An 18,242-nucleotide genomic window follows, 5' to 3' on the forward strand; every position below is an offset into this window, starting at 1 on the left:
AATTTTCATAACGGCAAGGAAAGTTGTGTGAGTGCGCCACACCAGATTTTTAAACTTTGAATGGTGATATGATTGGATACGATTAACATAGTTGAAGAAAATAATTTTTAGATCTCTTCTATATTTTAGTTGAAGCCAGATATCTGATTCCTTACCCAGCAAAAAGCCATACAAACTCACTTTTTCCTGAGTAACTAAGCTGCACATGCGTGGTATCTCACTCGCCTAATCCCGAGAGAGGAACAGCTTATCCTATAATGTCTTCCCTGACAGAAGCGTATGCAACATGCAGCCTTCTCCTAACCAACTAATATTATAACTTTAATAATAACTATTCAGCATCGTTAAGCCGAGACTTAATGTCTTGTCGCGGGTTGCAATGCTCTATATCTGCGGCACATGCTTAGAGTGCCCTTAAGCCCCTTCAAGCCCTTAGCTAAGTCCTAAGCATATAAGCCCTTGGGTAGAAAAGTTGTGGGATACACCAGCCCTTACCAGTTTGGAGGAAACTTAGTAAGTTTTGGTTGTAAGAAACATTTAGCGGTATTCATATGCAAGAAAGGTGGCTCCATCAAGGGTTTTGATTAAAATGTGAGGGTGCTTGATATTGTAAGTCTGTTGTCTATTTTACAAGGGAGCCTATCATGCATTTTTGATTTTATAATGAAAATTCTTGGTAAAGTTCAGAGAGAGTAACCTATAATAATCTTGCTTTGGGAAAATGAAGTTTTGAACCTTGAGCCTATGAATTATGAAATGTAAACAACATAACAGTGAATGAGAATTATATAAAAATGTTAAATTTCCGATATTTTCATTGAAATTCTCTTGTTATAATGAATCTTGATATTGAGCCTCTGAATATGAGATTTAAACAACATAACAGTGAATGAGAATCATATAAAAATATTGAATTTCCGATATTTTCATTGGAATTCTGTTGTTATTAATGAATCTTTGATATTGAGCCTATGAATTATGAAATGTAAACAACATAACAGTGAATGAGAATTATATAAAAATGTTGAATTTCCGTTATTTTCATTGAAATTCTGTTGTTATTAATGAATCTTTGATATTGAGCCTATGAATTATGAGATTTAAACAACATAACAGTGAATGAGAATCATATAAAAATATTGAATTTCCGATATTTTCATTGGAATTCTCTTGTTATTAATCAATCTTTGATATTGAGCCTATGAATTATGAGATTTAAACAGCATAACAGTGAATGAGAATCATATAAAGATATTGAATATCCGTTATTTTTATTAAAATTCTCTTGTTATTAATGAATTATGAGATTTAAACAACATAACTTAAGAGTGAATGAGAATTACATAAAAATGTTAAATTTCCGTTATTTTCATTGAAATGCTGTTGTTATTAATGAATCTTTGATATTGAGCCTATGAATTATGAAATGTAAACAACATAACAGTGAATGAGAATTATATAAAAATGTTGAATTTCCGATATTTCCATTGAAATTCTCTTGTTATTAATGAATCTTTGATATTGAGCCTATGAATTATGAGATTTAAACAACATAACAGTGAATGAGAATCATATAAAAATATTGAATTTCCGTTATTTTTATTGAAATTCTCTTGTTATTAATAAATCTTTGATATAACTTCTAAAATGTAAAATACTTTTGGAAGCCTACCTTTTTGTTGTTGATGGTGGGTTTTGATCCATTAGAAAACACTTGCACGACACTTTAACACTTCCCTGAAAAAAAACAAATTAATTTTATTCACAGACAATGAAATTATCAAAAATAATAACCATAAAACACTTCAATATGTGGCTAGGTTATAGGCTATCTGAGATTATGGATTTCAAGTTGAGTTTAATGAAAGAAGGTGAAAAACTTCATCATAAACAGCCTAGAAATTAATCTGATATATACCTTCAAGAATGCTGCTTACAAATTGCTTACCAGAAGTGAGTGTAATGACAAATTGCAATTGCAAAAATTCATTCCGTGTGGTGAATTAAGGAAACAATGATATTAAAGGCTACTTAAATGAGATGTATAAGTGTGCTTTAATATTTTGGTTGATTCTAGATCGAGTTCATGATCATAAAATAGTATTTTTGTTCGGATGTTCTCATGCCATTAGTAACTAATCGCTAATTGCAGAAAGGAAACATGTCCAACTTTTTCAAAAAATTGTTTTTTTCAAAAAATCAACTATTTAATGTAAGATACATCGTTTACTGTAGGAAGGATACATGTCCAACTGAAAGCATTGTAATGACGACTTTTGAATATATCGTTTACTACAAGTTTAGGTTCAGGTTTGAATAAGTTTTTTGTCTCTCCTGTAAAATTATGAAAACTGGACATGTTGCCTTTCTGCAATTAGCGATTGAGTTAGAGTTGATGTGAAAATACATAATATCCTTGCAGATATGTCTTGATATCCAGGAATAGCTCAGCTGAATGAATTCAATCAATGGTACAAAATAAACACCATCCTTACAAGTATAGGACTACTAGAATATATTAATAGCTCAGGAGTTGGCCTCTTTACACTTTGCACTGTGATCTTTCCACTAAAGGTCACTCCGCATACAATAACTATAAAATTGATGACATCATGTTGGTCAGTGAATAAATTAAACATATAAATCTCAATAATAGCTTTAAAAACCTTGTGAAATGTGAATATTTTACTAAAATAGTGCTTACTAAAAGTTTCTACAGCGAACAAATACTAAGCGTTCAAAAGTTAAAAAAAGTTGTTCATTTGTTTAATATTAATAAATCAGTATATGAGAACAAGAAGCTGAGTTCAAAACTGAGTTTAAAAACTGACTTTAAAACGGTCTACGGAAATGAGAAGGGGCCGCCGAAAACAATAGATGGACAGGTAGAAGTTCTAGAGAATCTTCAGTGGTCACCTATTGTTATTGAATTTCGACATTTTTGTGGTATATTGTTAAGGTTTCCACTCCGAGCAATATATTGGTGGACCAATGTGTTTACTTGAAGGCACTTTCAGCTGTAAACCAGTGTAAACCAGCACACAGTGATTGGATAAACACACACATTACTATCGATGACAAGTACAAATGTAGTCAAACGTACGTGGTGTTTGAAGCCCACATCGATTTTGACGTACATTTGTTAGCCGTCCTTATAAATTCAACGATATTGAATAGGACTTGACAAACACATGATACATATGATATATTTGCCAAGTTGTGTTCCATCTAATAGAATTTGAAAGGACGCCAAAAAATAGTACGTTCAATAAGTGTATGTAACTCAAGTTAGACTGTACACAGCTTGTGAGCAAGTTGAGTTTCCAAATGAAACATTGGGAATAATACAATAATTACAAGTATTTGATCACTGATTTACATTAAACTCTTTTTTTCTCAAAAATTTCGATTCGAGTTCATAAATGTTAGTTTAAATTAAAAACAAAACCTTATTCTTAAGGCTCACAAGGGACTACAGGATAGGAAGCATTTACATTATCATATTATAACTTATTAGAAACAATATTCTTCTAGCCTATGGTTCAGTGGTGAAATAACACAAATGACCTTATCAAGTTTGTTGAAATTTGACAGATTGTTAGCTGAGTGATTGCTTAATAAGTTGATTGAAATTTGACAGATTGTTAGCTGAGTGATTGCTTAATAAGTTGGTTGAAATTTGACAGATTGTTAGCTGAGTGATTGCTTAATAAGTTGGTTGAAATTTGACAGATTGTTAGCTGAGTGATTGCTTAATAAGTTGGTTGAAATTTGACAGATTGTTAGCTGAGTGATTGCTTAATAAGTTGGTTGAAATTTGACAGATTGTTAGCTGAGTGATTGCTTTATAAGTTGGTTGAAATTTTACAGATTGTTAGCTGAGTTATTGCTTATATTTGAATATGATACTATTCTGAGGTTCTGAGTGACGTAAATTTCCCTTCTCTCTATCTTTTCCATATTTATTCAATTCATTATTTTTCCATCTTCTTTATCTCGTCAACATTGTAACCTTCTCATGAATGAATACTTCATGCTAGATGATTTGCCAACTTAAAAACTAATCTACTTCGGTAGACCTATCTGTTTCAGAACCTAAAACATTTATGTGGAGCCAGAATATCAGTAATTAAAAGATGGAACAATATAAAAAATGAAGATTGTGTCGGATGATAGATCGAAGCAGACGGAGCATACAGACAATGATGAGACGGTCTCTCCATTCATTCGCTCTATGATTGAAGTAAGTTCACATCTTCATTAATTTACAGGATCTATGTTCTCAAGGAATGAGATTTGTAGTTCTTAGATGGGCTGCTACTCTTGTATTTCAATGTGACAATATATTTATTTATCCATGACATGTGATTCTATGTAAATCGATGTAGGTCGTACAAAGAATAATAATAGATCGATACAGATATTCATGAAAAGTTCGAGATTGTGCATTCTGCAAGTTTTTCGCGTCCGAAATGATCTTGCCAGCAATTTCGGAAGAAGAGAATGGTCTGGAAGCGAGTTTAGGCGGGGTGCGCGTTCACTTTAGGGGTGTTTTTTTAGGGTGGGTCTAGAAGTTTCGGTTCCGGTGAGGGGTGGTGAAGGGCTGGTTCAACCCCCTTCCCCTCCATAGTCGGCCATTATAGTTTCACCCCCACCCCAAACCCAGCATCAAGGAAAGAGAGAAGATTTCGCCGACAAAGGAATACACCGTCTTCTTGCCTTTTCGCGAATCAATAAAAGTGCTTTAACTTTCAGCAAAGTGCCGTTGCGCATGCGCATACCAGCCTCGCTTCCACTGCCAAAACCTAACCTAACATTTTCTCAGCGCATGAAAACTTAATACCCCACTACAGCACATTACGGCACTCGTAATTTAATTGTAAGAGCCCGACACAGGATAGGCCGTAAACTTATCACTTAGATGTGACAAGACACGCTTCGAAAACCCTTCATCAAGTCATGTTAGCCGTTCTATTTTGTTTCCTGACATGATGTAATGGGTAGGCTGTACTTTGTTTCTCGACATAATAAATGACCTGTCCAAGCTCATTTGGAGAAATATTTTCTCCGAGTTTGATTTAGGAAGCGCAGGAAGTTATTATTTAAATGACAATAATTAACAATATCAGGAGAAACTCAGTTTCTCTGACGTAGACTATAGCTGCTGTAAGCCATGATTTAGGGAACTTCTATCCCATAGCTGCCAGTCTGCTGCCTTTAAATCTACTAATTCAATCATTATCTTGAGTAATGCACTTTCTATGATTTCAATATTATTCTTGATTGTGAAAGAAATATTATGACATTAAGAATGGATTAAGAGCGGTGAAGAAACGATAAAATAGTGATCGTTTCCATTTGGTTTGTATAAATAAAAACACATACACTAAGTTTGTGTTTGCAATCCGATTAATGAGTTTTGAAAAGTGTTATCATAATGATGAAATCCTTGATCATACTGATCAATCAATTCTAAAATATTCATACAGGAAATCAATCAATCAAATACAACTACAAAACATAACCTATTTCAGTGTTTACAAGTTTGTGTTTCTTGAATGGTTCCAAATTTTCTTAAATAACTCAATATTATTCGTTACAAGTGGCAATTGAGTGGAATATTCCTGATTAATTTATTAATTCAAGCCATCTAAATTCAAAATTTATAGTTTTAATGTTTATTTTGGACTAGTATTTTATAAAAATTGTACACGTGAAATTCTAACCTTATCTTGTACTTTGTCACTTATAAATTTGGAAGAAAAATAGCACAAGGACTACCTTATTATTTCATCTTTCAATGTTATTACATTAGTGTCATTTGCATTGTAATAAATAAAATAAAATTTAGGACTATGTGTAACCTTATCTAAATTTGGGAGAGAAATAGTTCAAGGTTGCCTTATTTTTCCTCTCCTAACATTTTGATGATGTACATATTGTATGAATGAATGAATAAAGAATAAATAGCTATTTGAAGTCTATAATAGTCAATATTGTAGTCTATCAGTTACATTCATATCGTTGTCAACAAGTTACTAAAGCACTTACTAGCTGAAACATTGCCAGTATCCGACTAAATAAGTGAGAATATCTTTCCCAAACCAGCTCAAAATTCCTACTTGAAACTCCAACTCAAACTTCTCTCCATATGTAAATCTCAATCACACACTTCTGTACTTACTCTCTCAATAATTTACAAAAATCGAAGAAATTTTGAATAAATAGTGGAATAATTTGGAGAGCTTTGGCATATTCAATTCAATTCATTTACAATACAACACACAAGACACACTTACATAGACAACATATCTAAAAAAAAATTGTGAATATTTTCCCCACATAGACGGAAAATAAGTCATAGAATTAATCATTATTAATATTAAAATTAATATTATTATTGAAAATTATAGAAAACACTGTGTGTGTGGAATAAGTAACAGTACAAGAAGTAGCCTGAAATAAAATATTAATAAGTATAATATATCTATTTATATATGGATGATAATAATAATACCAAAGAAAATTCCTATCAGTAAGCAAGGTCAGAGAAGAAAGCTATATGTGAATTTCTACCACACACTTCTGTACTTATTCTTTCAATAATTCAAAAAATCTAAGAAGTTCTTAAAGATCTTTGATTCGCTGAGATTCGGAAAATGTATCCTACAATTTGCAAGGTAGTTCTTTTACATTATAAAAATATAACCAACTCGATACCTTGATAACGTTAGATTGATACTCTAAAATTGAATTCTATAATCTGCAAGGTTGGTTGTTCTCTTCTAATATAACCATTCTGATACCTTGATAAGGTTAGATTGAGATTCAGAAAAAGTGTAGCCTACAATCTACTATAGTGAGGTCCACGTTATAATGGCAGTGGAGAAAGATAGCAGAACACCGTTGCCGATCCTCTGTCTTAGCAATGCCTTCAATAAACGGTAGCTGATACAGGTTTATTGATATAATATTTACTGTTCATTCTCGTTTAAAGTGATTAATTGTGTTTTTTTAAGCAAGAAATTATATTTTTCATTTATTTATGATGAATTTTCATTATTGACCGAGCGAAGTGAGGTCTAAGATTCAAGTCGACGGTTTGGCATTTCTCTTAATGTTTAAATGTTTAAATGATTGGATGTTTATATGTTTTGCATTTACAGCGGAACGCAGTAATAGATTCTTATGAAATTTAACAGGTATGTTCCTTTTAAAATTGCGCGTCGACGTATATACAAGGTTTTAGGAAATTTTGAATGTCAAGGATAATATAAAAGGAAAAAGGAGCCTTCCTCATACACCAATATTAGAATAAAAATCAGACTATAGAGTTATTCATCATTAATCGGCTGACAAGTGATTACACAGATGTGTGGAGAAGTCTATTGCTGTATTTCCATAAGGTCTATAGTTTCAATCTGGTACTTGTGGATGACAATACTGCGTGAGGTCTACTGCTCACAGAACTGCTAGTTAGGATGTAATATTTTGTTAATGAATTATCAATTCTACATTGTTGAAAGACGATCTGGCAACATAGCAAACCGATAAAGAGATAGCGCTATCCGCTTTGTTGAATGATAGACAAGGATAGCAATACCATCGCTAATCAAACACTGCCATTATAACGTGAACCCCACTATAAGTTCTTGTTTTTCAAAACAACTACCCCGACATCTTGATAACGTAGGATTGGGACAACAGTAAGCCAGATATAATGTTTTATGTCTTCAAAAAGCTGGGAACAACCGAACAACATTGATTGAATCCAGATAAGAAACGAAATCAGAAAGAATCCAGAGAGAGAGACATGGATAATGGATTAGTGCGTTAGAGTGAGTGAGAGATCAATTAAAAGAAGTAATGGGTTGCGCTCTGGACAGACACAATGTTAGTCTTAAGTTAGGTTAGGTTACCCCCAAGTCAGTAATGGGTTGCGCTTCGGACAGACACAATGTTAGTCTTAAGTTAGGTTAGGTTACCCCCAAGTCAGGTTAGTATTACCCCTTTCCAAAAGCTCCGCCATTGGCTAATCGCACCGCTCGGTTCAGTTCAACATCAACATCGGCCAGACTAAGCTATTAAACCTGCTCTCTGATCTAATTAAGAATTGCTTCTCTCAGCTTTTAATTCCATTTTATCCAGACTCCATTCTGGGAAGCCTTTCCGGAGATACAGACCTAATTGCATCGTAAATAAGGAGGTTTCCCTGCAAGGAGATGGGGGGAAGGGTTGCTGTTAGAGCAGCCTTAATCTAATGAATTATTGTCAGATAATAGAAGAAAGTTTATTCCAATGTTGAATATCATTGATAAGTAATTGTCAACAATAGCGGCTAGGCTAGCAGCTTAAATTAGCGCATAGCGAAAATCTTAATGGGAGGAATAATATCTGATTGTATTCTTGAAGAATTACGCATATTATTCTTCATAGTTGGTGATTGATTCAGTAATTGAATATTTTTGCTGACTAGGAAATAGTTGCAAACGTTTTGTTTGAAAATATAAGTGTCCGAACATAGTGAGGTCTATGTTTTTACTCGGATTTTCTTTTGTCTGTCTGTATGTAAAGCGATTACGGCCAAACGCGTTGAAAGAATCCGATGAGATTTGGCAGAAATATTCCTTTTTCAACTGTGCGTCAATGTATACACAAGGTTTTTTGAAATTTAGCATTTTAAGGATGATATAAAAAGAAAAGGAATTCCTCCATACTCTGATATAACTATATATAATCTACTTTGAAGATAGGATCAATCAGACTATGGGATTATTCATACACAATCAGCTGACAAGTTGATTATTCATTGCATTACACGGATGTCTGGCCGTGTCTTTTCCTATAAGGTGGGGTTTCAATATTTTTTATGATGCGTGCCCATTAGTATCAATATTCTCACATTCGAAAAACAAATTTAATAGGTGATTGGAAATAAAAAATGATTAAATAAAGTAAATAATGCTGAAGAAATTATAATATTCTTGATTGAAAAAAATAATTTTAAAATGGTTGAGAAATATTTTCATCAGATGGAAAGATTATCACGGAACTGGATAAATTATCATAAATGTATTCAATTCAAACGTAAAGTGAGTATATTAACATAAGTGAGTTTTTGATCATGGAGAAAACAAATAACAGTTATTAAGAGTAAATTATGATTCAACTGTGAATTGTGATTCAACTGAATCAACTAGAACAGGTGACATCAGATACTTGTGGGTAAGAAAACTGCGTGAGGTCTACTGTTCACAGAACTACTAGTATGAAAGTAACTATGGACATTGGCAGCTCGCCGCCTTCATGGGCTCCACATGGTCTAAAATACTTTCGATCCACGCTAGGCTACCATATTTGTTTGGATAACGTGCTAATAAGAATCTTGTTAGAAAATTGTCAGCTAGTTAGAGAATAATTGAGAAAATTGTTACTAACTTAATAATAATTTACTAACTTCTAATTGGGAACGGTCAGAACAAATGAAGATTTCAGCTGGTTAGCGTACTTCTATATCTATCAAATATCATAATTATGTTCATCAATGACTCCAAATTTTCTCATCATTGCATAACTTAAAGGCATCGATCTTCACCGCGACTTACTTGTTCCATTTGCTCTTCAAGACTGTGTTTTCAGTGTTTACCACTAGAATTGAAATTAATTTTCAAATTACTATGATAGATAAGGACATTTATGCATTGTTTTCATTCGTATAAAGACTAGTAGTTCTGTGAACAGTAGACCTCGCGCTCAGTAAGTTACATTGACCTGTTGTTATGTTTTCTCAAAAATTAATAAATAATTTAAAATGTCTAGAAAAAATCCTAAATAAACATAGAGCTTTCTGTCCTATCGTACTGTGGCGTGTCGTCCCGGAATGTGAGTGTGAGCACTGTTATCAGGTCTGGCTGCAACTGTCTACAACGTTGATGGAAAGATACATTTTCAAGATGTTCGATGTTTTTGAACGGGTAGTATTATAGTCCACTAGACAGCTGATTTATGATGAATAATTCTATAGTCTGATTTTTACTCTTGAGGTGCGTACATAATACGCGACGTGAACATGAGCAATTCACTTTTAATCAGCTGACTATATCTGTATTTTCACAGAAACGGTAAAAAGCTTGGCATCAGCTGATTAGAAGTGAATTGCTCATGTTCGCGGCGCGTAAATCTGTACACACCTTAATATTGGCGTATGAAGGAGGCTCATTTTTCCTTTTATATTATCCATGAAATGCAAAATTTCCAAAAACCTTGCATATACGTCGATGCGCAATCTAAAAAGGAACATACCTGTCAAATTTTATGAAAATCTATCACCGCGTTTCGCCGTAAATGCGCAACATATAAACATTTAAACATTCAAACATTAAGAGAAATGCCAAAACCGTCGACTTGAATCTTAGACCTCACTTCGCTCGGTCAATCATATGTTCATCAATGACTCCAAATTTTTCCATCATTGCATAACTTAAAGGCATCGATCTTCACCGCGACTTACTTGTTCCATTTGCTCTTCAAGACTGTGTTTTCAGCGTTTACCACTAGAATTGAAATTAATTTCCAAATTACAATGATAGATTAGGACATTTATGCATTGTTTTCATTCGTATTAAGACTAGTAGTTCCACAGAAATAAAAATCAGCTGTTATAATCATTGCGTCATCCAACAGCCGTCGATAGATCTGTTTTTCAATTTTCTTCCTACTAATTCACAAAATTTCAATTCTGTAATTATTATGCCGCGATACGAACGACGTCCAAACTTGGGTCGCAGAACTCGAAATGCTGTAAGTTTAGAATATGCACGGGAAAATCAGCAGCAAGGAGATACCGTATACCATTCAATTCCCAGCAAGCTGCATTCAACTATAACTAAAAATACAAACTGCTGCACAACTAAATAAGCACAAAGGAAGTCCATATTGAGATATAAATAATAAAGTATAATACTGATTGTTGGATAATTTTCATAAAAATATAGTGCATCAGATTAAGCTAAGGCTAAGCACACCTGAGGAGGCGCGGCTGGTGATACAAAGTGTTGATCTTATGGTGGTTCCACGCCATGCCCGATTCAGTGTGTGTGAGTTCTTCCATTTAAACCAATAAGTAAGAAGCACTTTAGAAAATTTCGGTGATGTTTCATATAAGATATGTGATTTCATAGTGAAAATTTCATATAAGACAAGGGGCTCCAGTCTAACAACTAATCATCAATCAATCCCTCCATTGTTATGGAACATACAATGTTGAATTAGACGTCAAACGAAATGAGAACAATCAAAAAAATATTACCAGGGTAATAAGAAAATAATTGTCATACAAGTGAAAAATAGTAATGAGTAACTGTATCGATCGTTCCATGAGGCTTAGTACAGTACTGTTATTTATAGACAGTTAACGTCTATTCAAGTGCATTGAATCTAAGATTTTGTGAAAGGAAAACTAATTTAGCGTAATAAGAGAGCCTGAAAATACAGCATTGAATGAAATAGGCTGGAACTGGAATAATGTTGCAGACTGTAGGAGAGTGTAGAAGATCGAAAGAAAAAGGGAGACACAAAGACAGGGAAAGACAAACAGTAATTAAATCGGGATAGAAGAAAACAGAAAGCAATGAAATCCGGAAAAGTATCGTGCAAGTGGGGGATTTACAGGCGACCAATAGGGGAAAAGCTATTAACTGAAATACTGCTAGACTCCCGAACGGCTAATGGAGCGTAGAAAATTTCTAAACTACTGTTATTTGGAACGCCTTTCCAACAATTTCCAAAGAATTTCCCAAAGTGTTTCTCTTGTTAACCCTTTCGCGATAGAAATGCAATTAGTGTCGCCATTTCGAGCTTACAATTGAGTTTCTGCAGAATGAGAGGCAACGATGTATTTGCGATAGAAGTGTGTGAGAGAGGGCGAAGAGAAAGGAGTCAATGCTACTTATTTTGTAGCAAGCCGTCCACAGAGAATCGGAGAAACAGAAATAGGGAGAAGGAGATAAAAGATTGAGGGAATGGTATGAAATGTAGCTCTGGACCAAAGACGACAATATGAATTCTATGATTAGGCAAAGACTAGTAGTCTAGGTTATAAATTAATTAGAAATTCATTATCATATATTGAAGAATTATTTGAAAATTTACATGAAACTGTATGTTATCAATTTGTTATTATTATTGAACGAAAATCCCAATTGAATGCTGTAAATCACCCCGAATACTTCTGCTACTGATTTGTATTTTTTAGTTTGCAAAGCTTCAAATTCATTTTCCAAGTAGTTATGAAAGAGATAATATTGTGGTAGTTATCTATATCGAATCATAAGACTAGATATTGTTCAACCATAGATTCATTAAAATCGAGATACCGGTTCAGTTGTTACAACATTATCAATCTCGGGTGAACTGGAGTCTCTGATCTCAGTCTATTAACAATAATTATTAATAATGGTGTAACAACCGAAATCGATATAATCGATCTCTATTTCTAATAGTATTCTTATTCAGTATGAATTTCTGACTGCTGTACTGATGGAATCAGAGATCTTATCACTTCTACAAATTGTTTAGGAAAAAAAATGAAAAGTGATTTTTCCACTATTATCAATTTCGGGTAAACTGGAGTTTCTAATCTCAGTCTACTAGTAGCTGATAATGGTGTAACAACCGAAACCGGTATCTCTATTTTTTATAGTATGCTTATTCAGTATTATTATCTTATTGACTGATGTATTAATGAAATCATAATTCTTATCACTTGCAAAAATTCTTGAGAAAAAAATGAAAAGTGATTTTGTGAAGTTGTTCTGTAATTTTGTATTCGATCAATGGTTGCTCTTGAATCTTGATAGCGGGATGTTAAGGTGCGTACAGATATACGCGCCGCGAACATGAGCAATTCACTTTTAATCTGCTGATTATATCTGTATTTTCACAGAAACGGTAAGATACAGATATAAAAAGCTTGGCATCAGCTGATTAGAAGTGAATTGCTCATGTTCGCGGCGCGTATATCTGTACGCACCTTTAGATGAAATTATATTGCTACAATTTTGAAAAGTACAGTCCTGATCCACGATTCATTCAGTAGAAAAATGACAGAACGAGTGGAATGAAAGAGAACGAACGAGTGTAGAAAGAATAGACGAAGAGGGAGAACATCAATAGTATACTTTCAAAGAAGAAAGAACGTGGATCACTGCAGGATAAAACCCAAAAAAAACAGTCAATAGGTCAAACCCTTTGCTAGAGAATTCTGTAAGACAATTAAACAATAGGACATCAAGCTATGAGAAGGTTAGGATATGGATGACTAGGGTGACTTGAATTACTAAAAAAACGTCACAATACAAGATTGGCTTCGGTTAGGGATAACAAAGTTGTATCATGGTTCCTTGTTCCAGAAATAGAGTAACAATGTCATTTGGCCTTGAAAATACTATCAGGTTCATTCAAATCCAATAGATTGTTGATTTTGTTAAGACAGTTTGGATACATCATAGCCTATTCGAAATGAGTATCAAATTCATAGAATATTCAAGGAAAAAATCAGGAAGAAAAAGGAATTACATTCACAATTTATTATATTACGATTTATGGTTACGTAGAGATCTGAACTGGCGACTGCATGTTAGGAGAGCCGACCCCAAATAAGGCAAGGAGAAGAAGAAGAAAAAGAAGAAGAAGAAGAAGAAGAAGAAGAAGAAGAAGAAGAAGGTGAAGGTATAATAATAATAATAATATCGAGTGACCTGGCTGGCTCAGGTCTGGTGTCAGAGTTTTCAGGTCGCAACTGATCAATTTCAGGGCCTCTGACATGACCAAACGACTGCTTTTTAGGCAGCCGGGACCGACGGCTTATTTATTTATAGGTGAAGGTTAAGTAGAGATTTCAAAATTAATTAAGGAGATAAAGAAGTCACAGATATTGACTCCAGATAATAGCATTACAATGTATGGTAAAGTAGATTCTAAATCTTAGAAACTCATTCCGATGCAGAAAAACGGATCACGACAATTTCCATAATTCAGACGAATCGTATCTTCTTTACGAAATCAAAAACGCTAAAAAGAATTCGTTGTTTATTTTTCACATTTCGAGATTGTCTGCCGAGCAATAATGGAACATTCGAATGTCGGCACGTAAGCGCTTGCGGTATGCAAATGCTCAAAGCTATGGCGCGAACAATAAAGAAAAAAATAGATATTATATATTCAAGGAGTTTCCCTTTTTTGGTTTCCCTGTGGGGAAAGAGGGAAAGAAGTCAGAAGTAGAAGTGGGGAGAGAGGAAGGAAGGAATGTCATTGTCTCAGCCATTCAATGCTCCGTTATGCCACCCCAGGGTAACACTTGCCGGAATTTGAAAACTACAAACCCTCTTCTCTTTATGCAACCTTAAAAAAGTTGTTCATTTTCTTTCTTGTTTGCTCTTCTATTCTGTGACGTTATAGGAATTTCTAGCCACGCTTTGCAATGCTAAATCTCTCTCAAGTATCATTGATTTTCCCCAGGATTTATTCAACGTTTGTGTTTTTTAATCTTGCATCTTTTATTTCTTTCAACTTCTTGTCATGTTCAATCATTAATATCAGGGCACCGAGCTTCGCTCGATATTTATTTATTGACTTGATAAACGGACACAATTCTTTAAAAATGATGGGGAAGTACTAACAGTCACAGCCCAAAACTGTTGTTCCCCGATTTTGATTTATACACTTCAATCAATACGCTGTGCTTAGTGAGAGGAGTTTGGTGTATTTTTGGGTTCAAAATTTTATAAAATAACTTGATTAATTCAATATGAAGTGATAATCAAGTGTTATATTCAAATATAGTTTGGTGTTTTAATTTCTCTAAATCAAAATGTTAGCTTATATATATTTTGGACGAAAATTGAATTTGAACGTTTCACAGTAGAAACATAACCTATTTTTTGGACATTTTATTAATTATCATAATTTGGAATGGAATAGATGTGGGCCAAGCTCCTTCCAATCATATTCCTATGATTTGTGATTCTGTCCACGAATAAATAAATGAATAAATAAATAAATAGTCCAGAAAGTAGATTATGTTCCATACACTTGAATTCAGGTTCAATTTTCTGTTCAAACATTGAAAACAAAAAATGTATAATTTAGATTATATACAAACCAAATTGAATAACAAAATAACACTCACTCATCACTTGAAATTGTCAAATAATGATCAACTTTGAAAATTATGATATACTCTAGTTTAGGAGGATTATCATGTCCGGTCAACAACTCAGATTATGTTGATCAAATCGATTAAAATTGTCTAGCTAGATAAAATTTCCCGCTGATTGATATGATTATGATTACACAGCTGGAAATAGTTCTGTCTCTCTCCTACACATGCACACATATTCTGTTATCGAGAGACGACGAAATTATTCTGCTTTCCAAGGATGAATCCTTTTAATGTCGTTCAGCGAGTTTTCCAAAGAGTGAGACCTAGTTAATCGATTCTTTATATTATAAACCTATACATACTCCAAATTTCGTGAGAATCGTTAGAGCAGTTTTCGAGATCCGTAAAACATAAATAACCAGATATAAAAATAGCCAGATATAAAAATAACCAGATATAAAAATAACCAGATATATAAATACAGAAATTGCTCGCTTAATATAATAGGATTAACACTTCTTGAAGTCGAAGACGAAGACGCATTCGAGGACGAAGAATGAGAAAAAATTTTTATAATAGAGTGATTTACTGATCATGAGGAATCACAACTTTAGAACCAAAAATTGTCAGTTTGAATCTATTTTTTCTGATAGAAACAGCACTAGATAATTTTTTTATGTTTTCATAATAAAAGAAAAAATAATTCACTTTTGGATGACTCATGAATATTGATTTGAAATTATTCAAGAGATTTCAAGATTTCCAAGAATTGGTCTTGCGCATTGTCATCTGAAGTATAGTATCTATCTCAGTTGATTCAACTTGGAGCCACTACACAAAATTATCAATTGTAGGTGACTATGATCAGTTGTCAATTATTCAGAATTATTGAGGTTTTAATACAATATTAAATAAATTTTGAAAATAAAAAAAAAAACACTTTGCTATTAAAAAAAACACTTTGCTTTCTCAATAAGCTACATTTTTCAATATTTCGAATATTATGCCATTGATGAAGAATTCACAATAATCTCATACTCAATTTTTGTAAAATCTTTCTAGGAATGAATTATCTCTCAAATAACAGGAGAAATAATTTGAAAATGTCACTAAACATGAAGTATTGTGTGCTTGATGAGATTTATAAATTGAGATCACTTAATACAATGGACATACATCAACCCACCCAGAAATTTCAGTACGACTTTTGACCGCTAGGTGGCATTGTAATAGAGTAGATCGACTATCATGGTTGTGGGAATGTGTATATGTGATCCGGTAGGGAAAATAATACAGAACAGTGGTATTCGGTAAGGCCGCCACATAAATCAGCCCTTAATTACTCGACTATGGACTTTGAAATGGCCGCCGTGACTGTATTATAAGCCTCTTATCAGTTGCTCGGCTAGGCTTATCTTGCTCTGGTGTATTGCCGGTGACCGTATTGCCTTTCAAGGCTCACAGCCTCCGATAACCGGCCACAATCTCTCCCGCCATTTTCCACCCCCGCGAAAAGGGGGGGAGCAGAAAGGGGGGTTTGGAAAAAGGGGTAGAGAATATGAAGGGAGGAAGGGGTTAGGTCCGGCATTTGAACGGGGATTATCTAGCGCCGGACAAAAGTTAATGGCTAGCCAATATTTTTACTTCGATAAAGCCTCGTTTAAACCCTCCGAAATTTTAATATATCACGCGCCGAATAGGGGTTTGCACTGATTTTGTGTGGACACTGTGATGGTAGAAGGGATCTGTGGTCACTGGTTAGTCATCACATGGAGATTATTGCTGTGATAAATAAGGAACACTGTTTCTCCATCACATTTATATGAAGTGTGGATTTACTGGGTAATGATTCATCACAGTGACCAGTGATGATAGGTTTTTATTTGAAAATATACATTTTTTGTGTATTTGAGAAGTTGATATTGTGGTAATTATTCATATTAAATGAAAAAGACTGAGAAATTGTCAAAAAACCACAGATCTGTAGTTTTTCTGTGGTTTTTTGACAATTTCTTAGTCTTTATCATTTAAAAAATACACTAGTAGCTCTGTGAACAGTAGACCTCAGGCAGTATTCTCATCCATAAAGTACCTGATTGAAACTATAGACCTTATGGAAATACAGCAATAGACTGGCTTCTCCACACATCTGTGTAATAACTTCTGTGTAAATAAATCACTTTTCAGCTGATTTATGATGAATAATTCTATAGTCTGATTTTCACTCCAATATTGGCGTATGAAGGAGGCTCCTTTTTCCTCTCATATTATCTTTGAAATGCAAAATTTCCAAAAACCTTGTATATACGTCGACGCGCAATTAAAAAAGGAACATACCAGTCAAATTTCATGAAAATCTATTACTGCGTTTCGCCGTGAATGCGCAACATAAATAAACATTTAGATATTTAAACATTAAGAGAAATGCCAAACCGTCGACTTGAATCTTAGACCTCACTTCGCTTGGTCAAACTATTGAGCTGACTACATTAGTCTCATTTTTATGAGATGCGAAACATTAATAATAGTGACTTTCAAGATGTATGAAGATACTTCATGGGTAAATAATAGTCATTTATATTGGGATGTTGTACCCCAACTGAATTGTTCCACCAGCGGTTGATCTAATGGTCAAAGCCATACAAACTTATTATATTTCTTTTGACAGACAGAAGATATATTTATTCAACAAAAAAATGCAATTTACAAAGTGAAAATCTTATATATACTCATTTTCAATATAAAAAGTATTTTTTAGCCATATATTGCATATGCTTATTGATTGTTCATTGAAAGTGAAGCACATCAAATGAACATGTCTGCAAAAAATGGGATTTTTTGGGATGTACGTTGTGTGGCTACCGAAAGAGACCATCACTATTCATGTATAAAAAAATTAGAAGTAATTCAATTTGTACAGGTTACAACAGGTCTGCAGTATTGTTTTGTGCATCATAATGTGAAAAAGACGTTTCATTGCACTTGGCGAGACCTTCTTGAACACTATTTTATCAATATAAAGAAAAATAAAAATCTCAGTACCCTTTTTGAATTATTTTATCACAACATGTTCCAACATTGA

The sequence above is a fragment of the Nilaparvata lugens genome, chromosome 8 (genome assembly GCF_014356525.2).
Source record: "Nilaparvata lugens isolate BPH chromosome 8, ASM1435652v1, whole genome shotgun sequence".
NCBI classification, from domain to species: Eukaryota; Metazoa; Arthropoda; class Insecta; order Hemiptera; family Delphacidae; genus Nilaparvata; species Nilaparvata lugens.